The sequence below is a fragment of the Pollachius pollachius genome, assembly GCF_949987615.1.
Source record: "Pollachius pollachius genome assembly, chromosome: 15".
In the NCBI taxonomy this organism is placed as follows: domain Eukaryota; kingdom Metazoa; phylum Chordata; class Actinopteri; order Gadiformes; family Gadidae; genus Pollachius; species Pollachius pollachius.
The window spans coordinates 2140569-2148670 of record NC_136948.1 but is presented as its reverse complement, the minus strand read 5'-3'; positions in this window follow the sequence as shown (position 1 = coordinate 2148670).

The window sequence follows — 8102 nt, the reverse complement described above, 5'->3', positions numbered from 1 at the left end:
TTCCACATTGTTTACTTGCTAACGTTTGTGAATAACAGTGGCTAGTTGGCAGTTAGTCTTTTTAAACACCAGTAGAGTGTTTATCAGCGGAGCCCTGAATGTGACGTCACCCGTCATCTCGTCTCTGTAAACAACGGATGTTGCGCAGCATTTATCATGATGTCATTATATAGACTCTCTCAGCACCCCGCCCCGGACTGACTTCCCGCGTCCCTGGGTTCTGACTAACTTATTTTCTAAGAAAGGTGAGCACAAACATTTAAACAAACAACATGAAACCCCATTCTTAGCTACCTCCTTTATCCTTGCAAAAACGAACAGAGACGACCCAAAGCAAGGGCAGACAATAGGCTACACATTCAAATGATGAGGCCTTGGTTATTAAAGATGAACTGAACTGAAATAATCAACATCGATAACTTGTTAGTTATGACCATTGTAAAAAAAGATTACACAAATTTTGTTTTTCAAAAATCAATATATAGCTTTTTTTTATCAACAAAAGAAAACGCGTCTTTTAGTATTAGAGCGCCGATGACGTCACTGGCATGGTAGGAATAGGTCGTTGCTGCAGACACGCGAACGCCTTCTACACTCCACGGCGGAAAATAGTGATTTTAATATGGCTGGTTACGCGTTTGAGCCTGTGAGGGACATGCCTGTAGCGTCCGACTGCCACCCGGTGGAGAGGGATCAATTTCAGGCTCCAGCTCCACCTTCGGGTCGTGTGGGCGTGGCTGGTGTGCGTGTGGTGCTGCTGGAGCGTGGACACTGCCGTTGAATCGGTCTGCTGCCGAGAGGTCCCGGTCGACCTTGACCATCTAATGGTGGGATTAGGCTGCATAACCATGCATAGGGCATTTCGGATGCTGTGCGGCGAGGGAGAGGTTTTGGAAGTGGCCATGGCCTCTCTAAGGGACGTCCGGGCGGAGACACTGGAGCGCCCCATGAACAGCAACCAAGTAACGAGGCGAAAACGACCATTCCCCCTCTGTTTTCATTTGACGCGTTTCAGGGATATTTCAGGGACTCATTGCGGAAACGCAACGAGCTGTACAAACGCTGTAGTATCTACATATTCAAGGCGCTGGTTCTCCACAAAAATAAGTGGAGCGCATCCAGCCTGCGCGCTGTATAAATACATTCAAGTCGAGGAGGAGATACTAGTTGTTTAACCTTTTAGATTGAGTAGAAATACTTTTTAATGTACAGTTAGTAATTCAATTGACCAAGGGGCTGTATTTAAAGCTACAACAATAATACAAAAAAAGCCACAGAGTAGGAGTAGGTTACCATGCCAGTGACGTAGCTGATTGTTGAAACCCAACATGGCAGCGACCTGTAACGCTTTCACCGTCCAATTTAATCCCTTTCAGCAAGTTCAGCCATTTTTAGTTATTGTACCAATGAGAAGGCAGACAATACATCTGTTATATCAACTAAACTTCAAATTTCAGTTCAGTTCATCTTTAAGGCGAAGGATAAATAAAATGTGCGGTCGGCTAATATTGCAACAGCAGGCTACTGATTTGAAGCAAGCTATTATTAAATTAATACTCTGCCGTTATTAGGCTACATGATCAATAATAACCTGTGGTACATAGGATAGGAATCCCCAGACGTCATGACATTCCAACCTGCACCTTTGGCCCCCTATGGCTCTGGGGCGACCCCCGCCCCCCTCCTCCTGGACGACTTGTTCCATCCAGCCCGGAGTGATCATCGGTGACTCAATCCTGAGTCGGATCGCCCCCCGCCCACACACACACACAGACGTCCAAATGGATAGTTATCCCGGCGCCAATCACCAACACATCGCACAGGTCTTAGACAGAAACCCCCCCGATTCACACGCCCAGATTGGGGTGCTCTCTCTGGGCATCAACCAGAGGGACAACCTGCTGGAGGGGGCGACGGGCTCTCTCCAGGCACTGCACCCCCAAACCCTGGGGAAACCCCCGCAGGCCACCGTCTGGGTCCCCATCATTCATTTCTCCCATCGTTTAGCTGCAGCACGTCAGACCCCGTTAACACGACTTAATGCACACACCACTACAAAACACAACACAACTCACAGCGACAGCTGTTGGACAGCACACACTGCGTCACACACACTACAACACTGGCTGGATCAGTCCCAACAGGGACCCCCCCCCCCGTCCCCAGGAATCTAAGACTCTAACCTTATCCACCATCCTCCATCTTATAGAGCACCACCTCAACCCCACCTCCCGGGAACACCCCGGCTACATCAACGACACCTCCCACTTCATCCAAACACTGAGTAACACACCGGTTTCCACACAAGCCTTTTTATTTACAGCTGATCTCGATTCATTGTACACCAACATGGAAATGGATTCTGGCCTGCGGGCTGTCCGCTCTCGTTCCTCCGGTACCCAGACCACCCACAGCCCCACCAGTCAGCTGTTGGAGTCACTGAGCATCGACCTGCAGGAAGGACTTTGTTTATAACAACAAGCATTACCTCCAGACACACGGCGACGGGCAAGAAGTCCCCCCCAGCTGTGAGGACTATCTACGGGGCTGGGTTCCTACGTTCTGCTCTGCAGTCTTGCCCGTTGCTGCCACAGGTGAACTGTGGCTTCCTGGACGACATCTTCGGGGTCCGGCCACATAGCTTGGATCGCTTTCTGCAATTCATACGCATATTCAGCACACATCACCCTACTATGAAGGTTAAATATACACAACACGCACAACACGTAGATTTTCTAAACACTTTTCCCAGACACAAACGCACCACACACAGTCCTTCACACAAGAGTTGATTTCAACCCCAGCGACGCACACGCACTCCTCCATGAAGTAGCTTTCACCCCAAGCCCACGTTGGCGGGTATTATTAAACCACAAACCATCGGGTTTCACAGACTCTGCCCGGAGGAGACGGACACGCGGAGGGCGACCGGGACCCTCTTCAGGGTCCTGGGGGGGGGGGTACACCAGGCGCTTCCTGCGCTCCATCTTCTCCGGACAATGGCGGAGCTCGGGCCGCGGGCCTCCTCGGGGGACCCCCCCGGTAACCCTAACCCTAACCCTAACCCCGCCCCCCTGCCCTAACCTTAACCAACCGTCCCTCCGTGCGTCTCCCCCCCCCGTCTCACCTTAACCCCTCGTCACCCGCTCCGTCTCACCTTAACCCCTCGTCACCCGCTCCGTCTCACCGTAACCCACCCGCGGCCTCCACTGCGGACCCCCACCACCTCCCTAACCCTAACCAGCTCCCCTCCTCTACGCCTCACCTTAACCGGCTCCCCTCCCACACCGGAGGGGCCGCCTTAGGGTCCGCCCCCGCCCACAGGCCTGCTGAGGGGGGCCCCCACTAGGAGGGCCTGGATCCCTGAGTCAGGTGGTCTTCCCCAACAGGTTCCCTGAGGGGACCCCTGACATCAGGAGCGGAGACGATCGGGGGGGGGGCAGCCACACACACACATCATACCCCTCATCAGCACATTGAAACGACACATCACACACACGCCACACTGAAACACGCATTCACACGCGCACAACACAACAACCCCACACTCCAGAATCATAAAATAATATCAGCCTACAGGAGAACCCGGAGCCTCCAGGATGTCCTGGTGCGGCCCTCTTCTCCAGACATTAGAAGCCCCCCCTCTCCATACCAAAGCCACTTTCAGCAGCTGGCGGTCGTCAGCCCGCCTCCACCTCCAGCCCTGTTCCACAAAACCTCGCCCTGCAGGACAAAAACATCACTACGCCATCACATGCTCCGAATGCCACATCATACATGTCGGCGAAACAAAGCCCACGATACTCACCCGACATAAACGGCACTTATATACTATACACATAGGCACACTCAACACTCAAACGGTGCAACACTTCCAAACACACCCCATCACCTCACTATCCATCACCGGGCTGGAGATGAAGGCGTGCTGGTCGGACGGACAGAGGAAGGCGGCGGAGCAAAGGTGGAGAGCCAAGCTTAGGACCCTTCCCCCCTTGGGCCTGAACATCAGGGAGTAGGGGCCGCGCTGGGACGCTGCTGGGGGCGCTGGGGGGTCCTGGGACTCCTCCTTGGGGGTTCCCAGCATGGCGTCGGGTCCACTGTGCGTTTTAATATGTTGCACGTTTTTATCCTCACTGTGTGCTTCCTTCACAACGTGATTTATTGAGGCCTTCCACCTCTTCTACTCTTCCTTTTATTCTGTTGGAGGCTTCTTTCATGTGAAAGGATGGTGTGAATGTGTGAATGGTTTCACTATGCCTTATTTATCTTTATTTTATGTACCCATTTATTTACTCAGTTTAATCTAGTTTGTATATTACCTGCCAGCGCTTATTTGTGTGTTTTTAACACTTCTTGCATGCTTTTGCCATGTTTATGTGTATTTATATATCTATATTCTTTACATTAAAGGGGCTCCTGCATTCTTCACCCATGAGTTCTTCTGAGATCGCAGTGTGCTCCTTTTTATTCCCGTATTTTGTATTTATGCGCATGATTGACTATTTATGAGAGGCTGTGTATGGATGGGTCTGGATGTGTGTGTGTGTGTGTGTGTGTGTGTGTCTCTCTTTATTCATGTATTTATATATATATATATTTACATGCATGGGTGTGCGGGCGGGGTCCTCAGATCCCCCCCTTTTATTTAACCTTTTAAAATAGAAGTGTTTTCATATCGACCCGATTGCTGTGCTGGCCGCCCCACTATGGGGGGGCTCTCGGGGCCCTGGCCCCTGGGGCCCTCACCGGCCCTGGAGGGGCCCTGCTCCCTCTTGGTTCCCCTTGGGGGACAAAATAGGTAACAGAACAGAAAGTATGCTTACCTTTGCTCGGCGCCTCCTCAGAACCTGGCCGCTGCTCCTCCTTCCCTTCCTCTGGTTTTATTCAATCCCTCCGGGAAAAGAAAAGAAACACAAAAATAAAAAACATTACAAAAAAACGAAATGAAAGGATTGGGAGATGGTGTGCCAGTGCACCAGGGTCGCATGACCGACAAGAGCTGAACTATAATATAAAACCTGTCCCTAACCCTAACCCTGACCTAACCCTGACCCTAACCCTGACCCTGACCCTAACCCTAACCCTGACCCTAACCCTGACCCTGACCCTAACCTAACCCTGACCCTAACCCTAACCCTGACCCTGACCCTAACCTAACCCTGACCCTGACCCTAACCCTGACCCTAACCCTAACCCTGACCCTGACCCTAACCTAACCCTGACCCTGACCCTAACCCTAACCTAACACTGACCCTAACCCTGACCCTAACCTAACCCTGACCCTGACCTAACCCTGACCCTAACCTAACCCTGACCCTAACCTAACTTAACCCTAACCCTGACCCTAACCTAACCCTGACCCTAACCCTGACCCTGACCCTATCCCTGACCTAACCCTAACCCTAACCCTGACCCTAACCTAACTTAACCCTAACCCTGACCCTAACCCTAACCTAACCGTGACCCTAACCCTAACCCTGACCCTAACCCTGACCCTAACCCTAACCCTGACCCTAACCTAACTTAACCCTAACCCTGGCCCTAACCTAACCCTGATCCTAACCTAACCCTAACCCTGACCCTAACCTAACCCTGACCCTAACCCTAACCCTGACCTAACCCTAACCCTGACCCTAACCCTGACCCTAACCTAACTTAACCCTCACCCTAACCTAACCTTGACCCTAACCTAACCCTAACCCTGACCCTAACCTAACTTAACCCTAACCCTGACCCTAGCCTAACCCTGACCCTAACCCTGACCCTGACCCTAACCCTGACCTAACCCTAACCCTGACCCTAACCTAACTTAACCCTAACCCTGACCCTAACGCTAACCTAACCCTGATCCTAACCTTACCCTGACCCTGACCTAACCCTGACCCTGACCTAACCCTGACCATGACCCTAACCTAACCCTGACCCTAACCTAACCCTGACCCTGACCTAACCCTGACCCTAACCTAACCCTGACCCTAACCTAACCCTAACCCTGACCCTAACCTAACCCTGACCCTAACCTAACACTGACCCTGACCCTAACCCTGACCCTAACCCTAACCTAACTTAACCCTAACCCTAACCCTAACCTAACTTAACCCTAACCCTGACCCTAACCCTAACCTAACCCTGACCCTGACCTAACCCTAACCTAACACTGACCCTAACCTAACCCTAAACCACAGAACCCCCCCCCCCCCCCCCTTTCCTGCACTTGCGGTCCGAGCGGGCCAAGTTTCCGTGTGGGGGTCCCAGTTAGGCCCTAGAATAGTTTTTTTAAGTTTCAGGGCAGTAGGACCTTCCTATCGCAAAAACGGTCTTTCCACCACATTCTGATCCACCAGGTCTTGCAGGCAACACTTCTGAGAGGCTTTGTCCATACTGTCCATCTGGGAAAACAAACAAATTTCGGATATGTCGTTCTCGGGACCCCGGGAAACGTAGTGTGGCAACCCGGCCCGGGCCAATTAAGGACATGCAGAGCACCTGAGGAACAGGTGGAGAAGCAGGGCTTAAATAGCCTGCTTCTCCACTCATTCGGGGCTCTCTTAGTCATGTGGCTCGGGCAAGGAGCGACCGGGATACGACCATCGATTCCTCACAGGTTTTCCGTTCTTTGTGTTTTTTTCAGTGGGAGACTTTGTTTGATTTTGTGTTATTAAAACGTGCCTTTTTGGTTTTGCCCAGCGAAGTTGTGTCCTGTTTGGGAGAAGGTTGTTCGCTCACCGTGCCGGGTTACCACAGTGCGCATACATTTTGGCATCTCTAGCTATTTCTAAAAGGCGGGAAAAGGGGCGTGACCTCCAACAGTAGAGTAAATGTACATAAAACAGGGATTAGTTTCTAGTCCCCATTTTTTGTGAGATGGAGGTGTACATGTGCCTTAAGGTGTGTAGACACAGCCATAAAAAGTTCATTCTCAAATATGCATGTTGGATGGCTAGGGTGTAGGTCTGGGAAGAACTTCAGGCCATCCTCGTGGACAGTAGGGGTACGCCAGACATACACAGGAGGCTTTCAATGAGCATTTCAATCAGAAATAGAAATAGTCAATACACACTCAGTACACAATCAGGAGGAGGAATGACCTCTCACACGTGATACCTTAATGAATTATTTCAAAAACCCTGCCTCATTAAATGTGTCCGGGCGCATGCCTCAGAGGGACGTTACTAGCCACCAGCAGGGATAAAAAAAGAATGAAAAGAGTCACGCTGATTACAAAAGTAACTTATTAATTACAAGTCTTAACTGTTGAAAATAGAAAGATATGGGGGGAGGTCGATGGCAACCACCATAGCAAACATGACAGTCAAGTGACGTGGACGCAGGCCTATTGAAAAGAATAGGGCATGTCACATGATTAGAGCCGTTATTGTTATGCGTTTTCCGCGGTGGACCAACGTAGTTATACTACATTCTGGTGTGAGACTGGGTTTAAGGGACGGGGTTAGTTTCAGTTCTTTGAGGGGGTCTGCTGCAATAACCGGATGAATCGGATTGCTGTTTTGACCAATCCATAACTAGAGCGTGCACAGCCCGGCCCCCCTCCTGAAGTCGAAAGACATCACCCGATTGAAACGCATTGGTTGAATATTTAATTAATTAAATATTAAAATATATATTATATAAAATATACAATTATTTAGTTATAATATTATAAGTAGACCATGTAGCTTTTATTCAATTATCGTTATAACAACATCTGTATACTAGAGCGTGCACTGGGCATCCTGCCCCCCCTTCTAGTCGAAGAAGTCTAAAAAAAACACACCGTCCTACAGCGTCCTACACCACCCTACACCACCCTCACCCTTTCATCTGACCAGCGGACGAGTGGAGTTGAAACCGCTAGCTATCTTTGTTGTTTTATTACTTCTAAATTGATAATGGCAGGAGCTAAAGAAACAGGTTGTGTAATAAACGCCTGTTTCAACCGTCTTGGACAAACTAAGTCTGATTTGTTCCCTGAAGGACCGAGCTGTGTGCGTACTTTGCGATGAAGTCGTTGTCTGTAGACCTGCTCTGATTCTCCGATGGAGGATACATGAAGGAGGCTTTCCTGAGCAGTTCAGAGGTTATCTTTAATGGATCACCAA